Raw genomic sequence first — 16,171 nt, forward strand, 5'->3', positions numbered from 1 at the left:
ATTTCCAGAAAAGGCTGCTCTAGAAAAATCTGTTCCGATGACCTTGATGTGGGCAAAATAAATGAAATATTAACTTGTATTATTGACACTGCTCAACCAGCCACGCCCTGGATTTCGGGAGTGGTACGACATAATTGTAAAGCTTGGTACATGAAGGAATGCAGACAGGAAAAAAAAAGGAGCAGAATAGAGCATGGGGAGTTTCGCGGCGCTACCAAACACAGGAGATTCTTATAAAATTCATGCGGTCGAAAGCTAAAGCGCGCTACATACACCGCACAGCTGAAAAACAACCATGGCAGAACTTTGTGTCTTTCATCAATATCTCAATAACGTGCAAGAAATGTGGGAGCACGCTTGCAAAGTAAATGGGCACTTTTCCCCTTTCACGATCCCCTTTCTCACAGCTCCCGGTACACAGACAAATATCGATGAACAAGCAGACATACTAGGTGTGTCTAATTCCTTGCGCCATACAGACGTATTTCTAAAGCACAAAAACACCGCTGAAAAAATAAAAACTTCGCACAAGTGGCAGCGTAAATGAACCTTACAATAGTCCCATCACCCTTCAGAAAATCCGTCGACCACTGGCCACTGGTAGACTGCGCCCACTCCTGAAGAAATCCATTACAAATGCTTGCCCATCTCTGGACCTGCAATAGAGGCACTTCTCTGTTTTTTTTTTTACAAAATATGGATTCTGGAAAAGTATCCGAGGCTTGAAATAAAGTAATAGTACCATTCCTGAAACCAAAGAAGTCACCAACCTTTCCTAGTAGTTATAGGCCTATAGCACTAACAAGTTGTCGACCAAAGTGCTTCGAAAGTGTCCTAAATATTAGGTTAATGTTTATTCTTGAAGCCCGTTAACTTCTTCACGTACATCAGTGCGGCTTCAAGAAATCATGTTCAACTATTTACTACCTTGCTCTACTTGAAGACAATCCCGAAAGCGTTTATTCTCAAACATTGTTTAGCCGTTTTCTTTGATATGGAGAAGGCGTATGACACCACATGAAGGTTTGGAACTCTGATTTAGCAGATCTGGGCATCTGGGAAAGAATGCTTGAATGGTTTCCTGTCAGGCCGTTCATTCCGTGTACGTCTAGATTCAACACTTTCCAGGGATTTTATTCAGGAGAATGGAGTACCTCAGGGGTGCATTTATTTATTGTTTATTGTAAAGATGAATTCTGTTGCGAAAGAATTCCTAAAATCTACCATATTGCTACGAAGATGACGAAGCAGGCAGTGGCGCGGGGCGGAGCGCTCGCGCCAGGCCCGCTGGCCATTAAAGCATATTTCATCTTCATGTCATCACGTCGTTCTGTTTCTGTTGTGTCGCCGTGTTCCATCGCTCGTCATGCCACCACGTAACAATATATTCAGTCTGCGTCGACGACCGTCTGATTGCATGCATATCCTCGAGCGCATCAACCCGCGAGAGGCAAATACAACAAACTAGCGTCTTGGGCCGGCCGAAATGGGTTTAGGTTTTCCCTCAAAACCTGTCTTTTGCATCATGTTACGAGCTGCATACCTACCATGTGTTAAACTAACGGTGTCGAGCTTTTCTTAAATATGCTCCTCCGGTGGTAGCGAGATGAGCGTAGCCTTTCCGTCCTCTATCTTTCCGTCGTCAACAAATTTGTCGAGTTTGATCAATAACTCTCCGACGGGCTGGAGCTGTTTTTGGCATTATAGTTATACTTCTCTTACGGAACTGAACTGACCTTAGTTTCTGCGCTTTCAAGCTTTCCGTCATCGACAGCTTTTGTCGAGTTCATCGATAGCTCACGGTTGGCTCAGCGGGCCTGGTGCTGAGGATTGGCGTACAACGAAGGATTGGCTTACATCGGAAAGCTGCAGTTTCCTATACTGGGCATTGGTGAAAGCTTATAGAAACAGCGCATTTGTGGATAAAAAATTACACTTACGTCGGTTGATGGGATTATCCTTGCGCACGATAAAATCAGTGAAGTGCCGCACATAATAGTACAAAAAGAAGAAATTACACTGTTGCATACATTTTACCCCAAAAGTCTGCCACATGCTCTGATCCTAACTGGCACTATCGCGCGTGCCACCATCAACACACAGGCCGGCCCATTCTGAGAGAAGCGTTCCCTCAAGCACAACTTTTGCAAAGGATGATTTTTAACTGAAAGGCGCCCTGGAAAGAAAATAACGACAGCTCAAATTTTGTGGCACAAGTTTCTTGACGCAGGTGTGGCTGGGTAACGGCCGAATATGGTGTCGCCTCAAGTGTTCATATATCCCTGTCAATATACATCCCAACAGCCATTTTTGTCGTCTTTTTAATATACCGGTTTTTATCTTTTCTTGACAACTCTATAACGTGAAGGGAGTAACAGCTCTGAGACAAGGGACAAAGGAAGAAGGCAGGACCAGCACTGGGGGGACTATAACATGAATGTTTATTACAAAGATTACCTCATGTGTTGTGCTCTCGTAGGTGAATATTCAAGCACCTTCCTATTTGAACTATAGAGGTCTTTCTGGACAGGAACGACACGTGGGCATGGGCCATCGATCACCGCGGGTTCGAGCGTCATGTCAGCTGAGGTCCCGACCGAAGCGCCACAGCGCGCACTCAACTTCCGCAGGGAGGAGAGCACTTCGCTTCAATGACACAAGCCTCCAAGTTCACAAAGGAGACATTTATTCCACTCTGTCCTCTAGCGACACACACTCCGTTACCGCGTCCCTGAAGTGCGCAAGGAGCAAGGCTCCGCTACGGTCACGTGGAATGCGTGCCGCAACCACCCAGTGATGTGCTGTGATCTCCCGTGGTAACCAAAGGGCTTCTTTGAGAGAGAGCAACCACCGCAATGTACGCCTGTCGCGGATCGTTGGGTTATGATCGCAAGGTTCGAGTGGCGCTTTCAGGTACCTGGAGCGGGCCAACTCGAGTACACACTGCTCTGCACGGACAAATACCGGCAGACAAGAACAGAGTGTACGCACCTTGCAATGTATTGGAGGGGCCTCTCTCTCGGCCCCGCTTGGATGGTCGCGCAAGCGCGGCCGTCGAAGTGGTGCCGTGTTCCCGTCAAAAGGCGCCAATGAGACTCGGGGCGGAGCTGTGACCGAGCGGCAGTGAGTGGTGGACTCGTGCTTTGAAATGCGGTGGGAAATACACTGCCACCCGGCACGTGGCAAAATCAGAGGGCGAGAACTGGTGGCGGCCGCGGCAGCCGCGGATAATCCGAATCGTCTCCTATCAGCGGAAGCGCAGCAGGCCCTCACGCATGCATATATAAAAAAAGAAAAGAATAAAGGAATGTATTCACACAGACTACGCTTCATTTCCAGCCAAAACAACTTTATCCGATTAAACCTTCATGCATACATTCAGCCAGGACAGCAGCTTGAGCATGTTGGTTATTCATTCTTGATGGAACAGCGCAAAACATCGGGACAAGAGACTTTACGGTAAGTCAGCGCTTGTCTCTTGTCCCGATGTTTTGCGCTGTTCCATCAAGGATGCATACATTGCGGCAAAACTACGTGGAAAGACTTCATACAATTGAAAGACATTCAAGAAAAAACACTTAACAGGGACAGAGACACAGGGACGATGACACACTAACGTAAACACGAATTCTAAGCGAACACACCCACCCTGAGTTCTCAAAAGATGTCGCCCAGTTCAAACATCAGTTCATGGTATGCCGCGATTGGAGCGCGCGGCCCCATTGTCACCACTCCGGTATTCGGTGCCAGCGTCGCAGCACCCAACATTGCAACAAATGTTGAGCTGGACTCTGCACACTTGCGGCAGAGTTCCACTAATGCCTCGTCCAGCAGCCCCTCCGCCGCCGGCCCTTATTTCCGAAAACTCCCTGCGGTAGGAAATACACTGCCACCCGGCACGTGGCAAAATCAGATGGCGAGAACTGGTGGTGGTGGTGGTGGTAAAAACTTTATTTATGAGTCGACAAGGTGAAGCACTAGGTCTGGGCAGACTCTTGATCTCGGCAGGTGGTGCCTGGCGGCGATCTGTAGGAGGTTGAAATTCTCTACAGATAAACATGATGTGCTCGAATGTAGCCCTCGGGGCCCCGCAGAGGGAGCATTCGGGTTGATATTGTGTCGGGTGGAATAGGGCGAGTAGTGCTGGTGAGAGGAACGTGCGAGCACGGAGTTGTCTCCATGTGATCTGTTCTAATTTAGTAAGTGAGTGATGAGGATAGCACATTCTTTGGGCACGGTAGTGGAGCGTAATCTCGTTGTATGTGAATAGTCTGTCCACAGTGCCCGCCGCTCGGTTGACGTGTGCTCGAGCAGCAGCGTGGGCCGCCTCGTTACCGGGGTTACCCGAATGGGCAGGGACCCACATTAATTGTATGGGTCGGGGCGGTTGTGAGCTAGAGGTCAGGATGCGGTGGGCCACTGTGTGTAGCCGTGCCCGGGCAAAATTTTGAAAAGCGGTTTTCGAGTCAGTAAAGACGAGTGTGGCAGTGGAGGTTGCAACTGCCACAGCCGCCTCCTCCGCTTCCTCGGAGGTGCGAGCTCTGACTGAGCTAGAGGTGATTTGGTCAAAGCAGCTTGAGAGAACCGAGATGGCATACGCCTGTTCATTGCGGTACTCAGCCGCATCTACCTACGTAAGCTGCGTCCGGGTCCCCTGCATGCGCTCTGTGCAGTGCCTTAGCTCTGGCTTCCCTTCGAGCTTGGTGTTGGATCGGGTGCATGTTTTCCGGCAAAGGGTGGATATTGAGATTCTTCATAATCGATGCCGGTATGCGGTGAGTATTCTCGGGAGGAGTTCCAATCGGCCTAATTTGGAGGAAGGAGAGAATGTGTCTACCAGTGGGTGTGATGGAGTCGATTAATCTGCGCGATTCGGTGCGCCTCCGCCAGTTCGCTGAGGGTGTTATGCACTCCCATGTTTAAGAGACGCAGTGTGGGCTCCGCTAGGGCGGTCTTGTAAGCTTGGCGGATTAGTGAGTCCACTTTCTCTGTTTCTTTTTTCGTAAGAAATAGGTAGGGTAGAGAGCATACTACTCGGCTAATAATAAACGCCTGTACTAAGCGTCGTAGGTCGTGCTCTCGCATACCGCGGTGTTTGTTGGCTATGCGTTTGATCAGTCTAATTGTTTGCTGCGTGGCTGTAGTGAGCTTGGACATGGTTTCTGTGTTAAGACCATTGTCCTGTAAGAACATACCAAGCACACGGAGCCGATGCACTTCGCTTATCGGCTGTCCGCTCAGTGATACGGTCAACCGTGGTTGGTCTTGTCGCTTGGGGCTAGCGTGCATGACCAGGAGCTCTGACTTGGCGGGGGAGCATGCGAGGCCCACCGTGGCCGCATATTTCACCACCTGCTTGTAGGGTCTCTTCTATGTCTCCGAGATTTCCTGTGGTGGTCCACAGGGTGATATCGTCAGCATAGAGAGAGTGGGAGAGATGCGGTATTTGTGAAAGTTGTTTAGCCATAGGAATGAGAGTGATGTTGAACAAAAGCGGGGATAGCAGGGAACCCTGCGGTGTCTAGAGAGAAAGTTGGGGACTGCAGCGTTCCGAACCTGAGCTCGGCCGTGCGGTCTCGTAAGAAGGCCGTTACGTAGGAGTGCGTCCGGGCGCCTACTTCCAGGTTCGTGAGTGACTCCAATATGGCGGAGTGTAGGACATTATCAAATGCCTTTTGCAGGTCAAGAGCCAGAAGAGCTCTGATTCGTTAGCAATGTCTAGGGTGAAGTATGTCTTCTGAGATTTGGAGCATTACATCCTGGGTGGAAAGGTGGCTTCGGAAACCTAGCAGTGTGGGGAAATAAGTCGCGGGCTCGCATATGCTCGAGCAGGCGATTGAGTACGACGTGTTCGAATAATTTACCCAAGCACGACGTGAGTGATATCGGGCGGAGATTGCAGAGGGCCAAGGACTTTCCAGGTTTGGGAATGAAGGTAACCTGAGCGTGCGTCCACTCCGGGGGCAGCGTTCCTTCTCGCCAGTGTTCGTTAAACAGATCGGTGATGGCTTGGATGGAATTTTCGTTGTTTCTGAGAGTTTTGTTCGTTACTTTATCCGCACCCGGCGCGGAGGTTGTGCGGAGTTGCAGCATGGCTGCCCTTACTTCCCATTGCTCGATCTTAGCGTCTAGATCCGGGTTGGGGATACCTAAATACGGTGGGAGGGGCGTTTTTGGTGCTGTGTCCTTAAGAGTGGTGATTACTTCGTCGTTATTCATGTCAAGGCCATGAATAAGGCGGGCGACGTTTTCGTGTTGTATATTCTTCGTCTGTTCTGGCTCTAGCAGACATCGTAAGAAACGCCATGTATCCTTAAGGCCAAGGTTTCCCGCGAGGCGATCGCACATCTGGTTCCATTGTTGTTGTGTGAGCTGCCTTGCATAACTCTCCATCTCCCGTAAAAGGGCAGAGATTCGAAGCCTTAAGGACCGGTTTCGTTAGCACTTCAGCCATCTTTTCTGGAGGCTAGAATGTGCTTCCCACATGTGGAGAAGCTGATTATCGGTTGGATGCCAGCCAGCCAGTCTTGTAGGTTATCTATGCGCTCTGGGGCCGCAACACGAATAGCACGAAAGCGGTTCCAGTCTGTGATTCTGAGTTGCCGTTATACTCGGGCGGTGATGGAAGACAAGGAGAGAGAGGTCTGAGAGGTCTCCTTAGGGAGTCATACGTGTTTAGCCAGAAGCACTCTGTGATGTTCCGCGTGAGGGTGAGATCCGGGGAGGTGTTCTGAACACTATTCTCTATACGGGTGGGATGTTATTATCATTAATGGGTGGTTAGCGCTGATACTGAGAGCACGTTGTAGGACTGTAAATATTTAGAACGAAAAGGCTGGGGCTTTTTCGTTCCTTGGGGAGTAGCTCGACCAGTAGATAATCAACACTGTACTTCGATGGTGTGATCCGCGGCTGTGTAATTCCGATGTACTAGCGTCGCGACTCTGTGTTGCTGAGATTTTGACACCATGTGCGGTGTGTAGTTTAGTAATTTGACCGGGGCGTTTGTTTCTTGTAGTGCGATGATAGTAGGGGTTTCTTGTGTCGGGAGAGCCTGTAAGTGAAGCTGCAACTGCGGAAGCCTCTGCAGTTCCATTGCCACACGCGTCTAGATTCGTTGCCCAGGTGCTAGTGCTAGTAGCTATGGATTCAAATTTTTCTCCGATCTTTTGCTCAAGAAGTGTAATGGAGGCTACAAGGTCAAGGTTGGTCGGAGTCTGTGTTGGCACATTATCTTGGTTTGCAGCCTTCCTTTTAGGAGGCGTGTGTGATGACGAGTCTGAGGGAGTATTTCTACGGCCGGACTCGGGGGACGGAGGGGGCGGGTGTGTTTTACTCGGGGGAGGAGTCGGAGGTTCCTGCGCGCCCTCTGCGGGTAAAAGGTTTCCATCTGTTTTGTCAGTTGTTGAATTTGTTCAGCTTGTAATTGATTTTGTGCTCTAAGCAGTTGAACTTGTTCTTTAAGCTGTTGATTTTCTTTGACCAGTGAGGGAGATCGCGGGCCCCATCTCACCTTATTTTCTGGCTGAGGAGGCTGGTCGACCAGAGGCGGGAAGGACTGGGATCGGTCCCTGGTTTTCGAGATGTGTGTCTTCTTTCTGGTCGCTGGTGCTGATGGTTCCGGCTCTCAGAGGCCTTGCGAAGCTTGCATTTGGATCTGCGCGGCTGGTCTCCATCAGTGTCCTCCGTCTTGGGGTCCGGGGTTGGTTTCTTGTATCCCGGTTTATCAAACCGGTTCGGGCAGTCCCGAGAGGCTGTGACGTGCGGGCCTTCACAGAGGTTCGCACGTGGGAGGGTCCACCACCGCGTGAGCCACACCACACCTTTGGCATAGGTTTCGCTTCTGTTCCGTGCAAACGTCGCTGCGATGCCCGGGCCGTCTGCAGTTATAGCAAGCCTCAGCTTTTGGGAGGAAAGGGTGGCAGAGTATATCGCGCCGTAGAAGCGAAGCTGTTTTGGGACCGTGCTGGTGCGTACAAATGTGATCAGAATGGATTTTGTGCGCCCGAGCTCCCTTGCGTCGGTGATCTCGTATTCGGAACTCTGGTTCAGGCGTTTTCCGGTGGGGCAATGTACGGCTTCACTGGATAGGTTTGGTCAATAATTTTGATCTGCTCTAGCCGAACGTATTGGCGAGCTCGTTCTTCTGATTGTGTCGGGGGTTGATGCGGATCACGTCTTGTTTTCTGACGATCTCCGCTGGGAGTTGGAGTCCGGTGGTAACTAGGGACAGGTCGGAACACAATTTTCAGATCTTGTGGCGGGAGTTTTGGTAGTGGCGTTTGACGTTTTACAAAAGTTGGAGATGACTTGCCTGGTTCAGACTGCGCTGATATGGCTGCGCCGGCCGGTGGTAGAACGGACGTGCTTGTAGCGGCTTGCTGGTCGGTGCCAGCGATGCGCCGAGCCTCAATTGCCCGAGTGCATCTAGCTTCCGTGTCAGAATTCAATTGTGTAAGTTACATCCTGTCGTCTCCGTCCACCTTGCCGTCGCTGGTGAGTTGCGATGCGTCGCGGGCTCGCAGCCGGCGCTAGCCGCCGGGCGGAGGGAAGAGCCGCGGCAGCGCGAGGTGGGCCAGACGGTTTTCTGGGAACTGGAGCCCCGCTTGGGGCGGCGGGTCGAGAATCGCTGGGAGAGGCATCGGAGCTGGTGAAAACACGTCTGCTCTCGATGCGTTCTCGGAGGGAACTCCGCGAGAACTAGAAGCTGCGCCCCCGCAGCCGCTCTGTCGTGTTCCGCAATGGTGCGGCCGAGGAAAATCATCGGTACTTTGTGTGAGGGCACTCCGCCCTTCACTCGCCGCTGATCCCTCCACGGCGCGTTGCTGAAGAATGACAGCTGAGGTGCCTGGCCTTCTTGGCACGTCCACGTCGTGCTTTTGCCTCTTCTGGGACTCACGGGCATGGAGAACCGCTCCGGCCGGCGGCGGCATCGGACGCCCTTGGCGACGACTGCGCATCCCTGTGTTCTGCTGGGCGCGCTTCCAGCATGGACCCTGTGCTCCAACCCGTTGCCCTTCTGTAAACGTTCCCTGTCTTCCGACGAAGCGCTCTGACGACCCGACTGTTCCACTCACGGCACATGGCACTTTTTACCGGCTCCACCTTTCATCTTGGGCCAGCACCCACGCCGTCACACATGCACACGCACAGACACACACAAACGAGATGTCGACCTAGGCGACAAACTTCTCCCGAGGCATCTCCACAGTCGCGGTGTTCAAAGGCGGCATCACACACTCCCTGTCCCTAAATGACTCCAACTCTCCCCTCCGACAATCGAAAACAGCCGCGACATAAGGCTGGCTGATGAGCAACCCTCGGATGATCCTACAGAAGAGGGAGAGAGAAAAAACAAGAACGCACACAACAAAACGTGCTCTGCAAGGGAGACGCACTCACTGCACAAGGATGGAGAACAACTGAACTAAAACTAAACACGAAATGAGGGGGGGGGGGGGAGGGGTACCAACCTGGCCTCTGAGTAGGACCGGACAAGAAAGCTTGCCAAAGCTTGGCAACCCAATATAACTAAACTTGTTATTCTCTACTTGCATAGCGCATGGTGAAAAAAGAAAAAAAAATGACCCACCACTTCCACTTAGACTTCCCTCACGTTAGCGCGGTCACCAATGTACCCTGCTGAGTTTGCACAGGAAAATCATTCTTCTGCTAATATTGCCTATACAATACTGCAGGCAGCTTCGGTGTCCAAGATGGAGAGGTTACCGAACGAGCGTCTTTACAGAGTGCTTGAATGTAACAATGTCGCCAACAGATGACGCCAGACAGTTTCATTGCTCGATGATTTGTGTAAAATATTTTTTTTTTTCGAAAGAAACGGGCCTGTGGTTTTAAAATAGTTGAGGCGTGACAATGTTTATGGTGGGTGAAGCAAATATTTAACTTTTCGTAAACATATTCTGTCATGGTGGAATAAGTACGGGAATTTGTATTGCTATAGCTAGCCTTGGAGTTGTTCCAGCTCAAGCCGCTTCCGCATGTCAGTCACTGATGACATATGTAGTCTCCGCATCCGCTCCAGCAAGGCGACATCTTTTGCATAGGTTGGGTCCTACACGATTGCCGCATACTTGAAGATGGGGCGACCTGCTTAACGATGTAAAGATAATATTTTGGTTTTCTGTGAATATGCACTTCCCAGCTTATTTTGATGGTAATCTTCAAGCCCAAATATTTAACCGAGGTAGTTTTGCTAATAACGATCATTGATGAAATAAGCATACGGTTCCTTTTGTTGTAATGGACATGGAAACATTTTTAGCGAAATTAATTTGCATTCCTTTACGTCATTCCTTTACGTCCGCACCGAACCCCGAGTTTACAAAGATTTCTGTTGAGCAATAATTGAGAAGATAGTTGTTTATAACCACATACATAATACAGTCGTTAGCAAACAATTTCACATTTATTGTTTGTTCTTAGTAATAGGTGTCCACTGTCATTTTGCACGGGGTACTTCTTCAAATAAACAAATGTAGATATCACTGGCAGTGCTGACTGTTAATCATAATATTGCCGCAAACCATTCAAATATTTTGTATTTCAATACACGCTGGCATGCAAAATGCAGCCTTATATTGATTGTGGCGCACAAACCGAGTGTTTGCCCTTTGTTGATGTCCGTCGTTATCGCGGAGCTCCTCTTTATGATTTTCGTTGCATCGCAAGATTTTTTCCTTTATTGTTCCTGTTTTCCCAGTATCCCTTGGATTTAATTTACGTTATTTAAAGACTTCAGGGTTCAGTTATTCATTAAGACTTACTTGTCAGGCAACCAATTGTGACAATTTTAAGAGGCAAACAGCGTAACTCATATGGGCGGCATAAATTCAATAAACATGTATGCATTGGGAACAATTTTCAATATTTTGCTGAAATGTCCAAAATGCGTGCATAAATAGCAAGACGCCGTGTGCATACACAGCTCATGAAAACGCCTTTGTGGTGGCAATGCCTGATTTCGCAATGCCTGCATCATCGCCGAGATCTAATGCTTTCTCGTAATCAATGAATGCTATGTATAATGGCTGGTTATATTCCGAGCATTTTTCTATCACCTGGCTGATGGTATGGATGCGATCGATATTAGAGTACTGTTTCCGAAAACATGCTTGATTCCGAATGCTTGATCCTTTGCTTGGTTGCAGTCTAAGGTTGTCCTGATTTTATTAGCGATTACCTTAGTAAATACCTTATACGTAACAGACAGGAAGCCAATTGGTCTGTAATGTTTAAGGTCCTTAGAGTCCCCTTTCTTATGAATGAGGACAATGTTTGCATTCGGTTCCGGTAGCGTTGATGACACCAGGCACTGCATATACAGGGTGGCCAGTTTTTCTAGCACAATATCCCCCCTGTCCTTTAACTCCTCGGCTACATTGACTATCTTGTCCATATTCGTGATGACTTTCAAATCTTTTGGCTATTTCGGTTTTATACATTGAAACATGGATCCGACCACTTTTTCTGCGTCCCACACTAGTACATGCGCTTTTTGATCCGACAACTGTCCTGATAAATTTCTTGGCTCTGGTTAATGGTCAGTGGTGCCTTCAGAGAGGGTAGATGACTCTGAATTTTAGCCCTTCCTTTAGCGATAGGTCTTGTTTGGCATTCGGACACTCTTTCGGACATTTCAACTGATTGGCACCTTCGTGACAGACCCCTGCGAGAAGTGACAAAGCTCAGAAGTGACGAAGCTCAGAAGGAACACTCATTCTCTGAAACTATACTGAATACCTGAATGTGTCCCTTGAGGAGCAACCACTCTAAATTGCAATGATGTGCTCAAGAAAGAACCGAAATCCTACACTTTTAACATGAAATAATCCAATACCCTTCCATACATAATGTTTTGCGGAAAGACCCCTCCATGCTAACATGCATTGAATACTTCACAAAGTATTCCCGGAGACACCAATGATATCATAAAAACATAATAAAAATCCACGACATTCTAGTGCATTCCAAGTTCAACAACAAGCATCAAACATAACCACCTGCTTGCTCTTGACCCCGGATATAATACGTGCACGCATTTACAAATAGATGCCATAGAGCACTGCATTCGATTATATTTTTCCCTTAAAATCAGACTTTCACAGATTATCATATGTTATCTCCCTTCTAGAATGATCCTTCTGCCATAAAAAGTACACCGGAGAGACGGGGCTACCAATGAGCATAAGGTTAAACGATTGTTGGTTAGACACAAGGAAAAACCTCCCAAAACCAGTTTTCCGTTATTTAAATCGATCGAAATGCCCATAACTTTGATAAGGTGTTCATTCTCCAGTCAGGCTTTGAATCTTCAAGGAACATGAAATAAGGAAGACTTATTAATCCATAAAGTTAGAGCATTGGAACGAACAGGAATAAATATCTTGACAGCAAATAAGGTCCATACGTTTTTTTTTTAATATGTATCACGTCTGTATCACGTCTTACTTTGGTTACCCTTTGAATTCTTTTTTTCTAATAATGTCCCAATTTGCAAGTGGAACATAATCTGATTTATTGCTCTTCTATTTTTAAATTGCCCTTCTTGGAAACTATTCTGCTGCAACTCTATTCCTTGTCAGGTCTCTCTGAAATTCATGTCTCGTTCAGTCGCCAAACAATTAGAGGAACGACCCGCTTGCGGCACTGCACGGCCGTGAAACACCTTTCTACATTGCGTCAAGCAGCAGGCTGCTGCGGCTCCTTTCCGACTGCAGTAGGAACAGGTCTGCGCCAGAGGCAGTGGTCGTTTAGTAAACCAAAGCCCACCATTAACGACAATCGGTTACCTTTCTAGTACTTCTGCGCAGCTCTGCTTTTACTGCCTTTTCCTCAAACCCATGGAGTGAGCCCGCCTCATCTCCTTGCTGTAGGTCAGTGAAGAACTGCACTACAATCCAGTGTTAAAAGTAATAACTTTCCGAGCAGCGCCTGTGACAGCTCACCATGCATATATAATGAGCATGGAGGACGCTTGTCGTGCTCATTAATTCCCCGCCTATTTCGCCGTCGCTGCTCGGACGGCCGCAGAAGGCACAGGTTGGAGGCCCTTGTGGATGAGAGGCTGAAAAGGTAGGCGTGCAGTGTTTTGGTTAAACAACGTTACAGATCCGCAACCAGCGCTTACCTGCCCTGGTTCGTGTTGATTTCCGCATCTGGCATGTCCTGGGTGCCATCCTGCAGCGATAGAAATAAAATTCAGGGATGGCATGCGTAAACACTTAAATGACGTTCTCGAAAATTCATATAGTGTCTTCCAAGAAACTTCAAATATTCACCGCCTGGATGGCATTCAACTACAAAAAGCGACTTACGACAGGCGGCCCTGTTTGTTTATTTGAGTACGCAGGGTGACCAGATTCTTTGGAGTCGCGGATTAAGTGGATTTGGCACGAAGCTAACGAAACGACACACAGCTGTCAAGCTGCCATTTTGTTTAATAACCCAGAGCAAAAAAAAAAAAAGCGAAAGGTGAAAAAGCGACGGCACACCAACTAGCCACTCAATAATTTTCAAGAGTACCGCGAAGGTTTCATCGCGTGCTGGCAACCATGACCGGCGCGGCCATGAAGCTTCCAACTGTTCGAGGCGCGCCTCTGGCATGGCTACATTCAAGTTTCATTTCATTTCATTTTATTACCTTAAAGACCCCTCGCGGGCTCTTACATAAGGGGTGGGATGAGAAGAAAAGTACAAGACAATGCAATATATGTGATCATATACAAAAAATGTTGTTTAGATTGCTAGCAAACGATGAAGGGCAGGTGATGTCGACGATATGCTGCGGAAGGCCGTTCCAATCTTTAGCTGCACGTGGGAAGGAGGAGGCTGAAAAAGTAACAGTTCGGGCAGGTGGGCGAAACACTTGAAGCGTGTGGCTAGTGCGGTGGGAAATGTAAGATGCTGGCGTGATGTAGGGGGCACGGTTAAGTGATGAGTGAAAGAATTTGTGGTACAGTGATAGCGTGGCTATGCGACGACGAACGGAAAGAGGCGACAGTGCTGATTTAGCTTTTAGGGCTGAAACACTGACGTCGTACGAGTAAGAAGAATGAATGAACCTTGTAGCGCGGTTTTGAACGGCTTCTAGATCGTTTATGAGGTTAATATGATGCAGGTCCCATATGGCGGATGCATATTCAAGTTTAGGTCTAATGAGTGACTTGTAGGCGAGCAATTTCACGTGATACGAGGCGAGGCGAAGGTGACGTTTAAGAAATCCCAGAGTTTTGTTGGCAGATGATATCACGTTAGCAACATGTGCATTCCATGTTAGGTCATTAGATAATGTGACGCCTAAGTACTTGAAAGATGATACAGATTCTATGGACTCGTTAGCGATTTTGTAATGGAAGGCATGACTCGTTTTGCGACGGGTAATGGAAAGAAGCTTGCATTTGCTAGGGTTCAGGGTCATAAGCCAATTTTTGCACCACTGTTCAATTTGGTTAAGGTCCTGCTGGAGGGCTTCGTGTTTGTTATTTGGCGGTAAATTACGCAGTCGTCAGCAAACATTCGAATTTGGCAGGATACATGGTGTGGGAGATCGTTAATATAAATTAAAAACAGTAGGGGCGCAAGAACGCGGAGCCTTGTGGGACGCCGGATGTTACAGGGAGAGGGTTGGAAGAGTTACATTCAATACAAATCAAACTCAGCAGACATTTTGGAAGCAGCATGGGCACGCTTGAGCGGTCTGTGTCTTCACAGTTAAATAAGGGTACGTACGGAAGGCTGAACGGCGGTCTGCATGCGGATCATTCTGTAGTCCTGCCAGAGCTCTATCGATTAATTTGACAACTTGATGTTCTGTTGTGATTGTCGTGGTATTGTAACCGCTCGAACATTCTTGCCTTCCTCGATTACCATCGTAAATGATCACATTGAATGATCACAGATGCCAACTAACTCTACGTCGTCACACAAGAGCACGCACATCTTTATTGACATAATCAAAATCATTATCAATAATCTTTATCCCTCATCGCTAAGCATTGTTACTTGTTTTTAGTCAGTTGCGGTCATTCAAGTGGACGTTTCACGCATTGATCGTTTCGTAGCCATGATTTTGGTTTCGTAGCCATTAGTTTGTCATTAATTATATCGATGTCTATTGTTCACTTTTATTGATTACTACGTAAGTAATCGTTTTCATTTTTATCTCCCTCACACGTCCGCTATTTGCGAGCGACAAAAACAATAAGCAGACTACTATATAAATTTTCGGCTCTACAACAACAGAAGTTTTTTTTTTTCTTAGCTCGTTTGAACCGGTTTGGGTAAGGTACGGTTTGAACCGAAATGTATCTCCGAAACGGAAGGGTGTGAAGCCGAACGCGAAACGTACCCAAAAAATTCCGGTTCGATACCCTCACTGCAACTTTGCAAAGGCTCCTAAAACTAACTCAAGGCTCCTAAAACTAACTCATAAGTGCACGAGTGCACGCCGGTGTTGCCAACAACGTAATGCGTGGACAAGTTTTCAGCAGCATACGTCGTGCATAGCGAGCTCGCTCTGTGCTGTGACTTCCGCAGACAGCGGGTGCACTTGTCGAGAAGGTGTAGTACAGACCGGAGGAAGCTGGGGCATCAGAAGCATGCTTGAGCTGTGCAAACATCTTGCTCTTCGCCACAGGGTACGTATGTCTTGGGACATATGGCGCCAAGGTAGCGGAGGGATGGAGGATATTCGCAGCCAGCAAAAGACATTACTTTTGAAGCATTTTACAATTAGCTCCCAACTTGCATGCGAACCGAAATCACCACTTGCTTCCGGACAGTCGAATTCTTTAGCTTAGGTGCATGTGTTGCAACATGCAGAGAAGCAGCATGCACGAGTTCACTGCCCGCCCCTGAGGGCAAAAGCCAAGCGTAAAAATTTCACATCAAGCCTGAATAAATGCAACTAGGTTTCACAACATTTCTTAGCAGCTACGTCATGTTCAAAGTGAACTGTAAGCCACCAGCATCCACTGCCAATGTGAAATTGTTACTGGCAGTTTTTCACAGCTGCCTTGCTAAGGCAGCCCACAAAACATATTTTACTAGGTTGTGAACGCCAAGGTTGTTTGTGGATGTTGTTCAGACGGCTGATGCCATTTGCACTAGCTTGAGTGAAAAGGAATTTCACAAGAACACTTTCTATGAA

This window comes from Amblyomma maculatum, chromosome 3 (assembly GCF_055883805.1).
Source record: "Amblyomma maculatum isolate TAMU_Amacu chromosome 3, ASM5588380v1, whole genome shotgun sequence".
NCBI lineage: Eukaryota > Metazoa > Arthropoda > Arachnida > Ixodida > Ixodidae > Amblyomma > Amblyomma maculatum.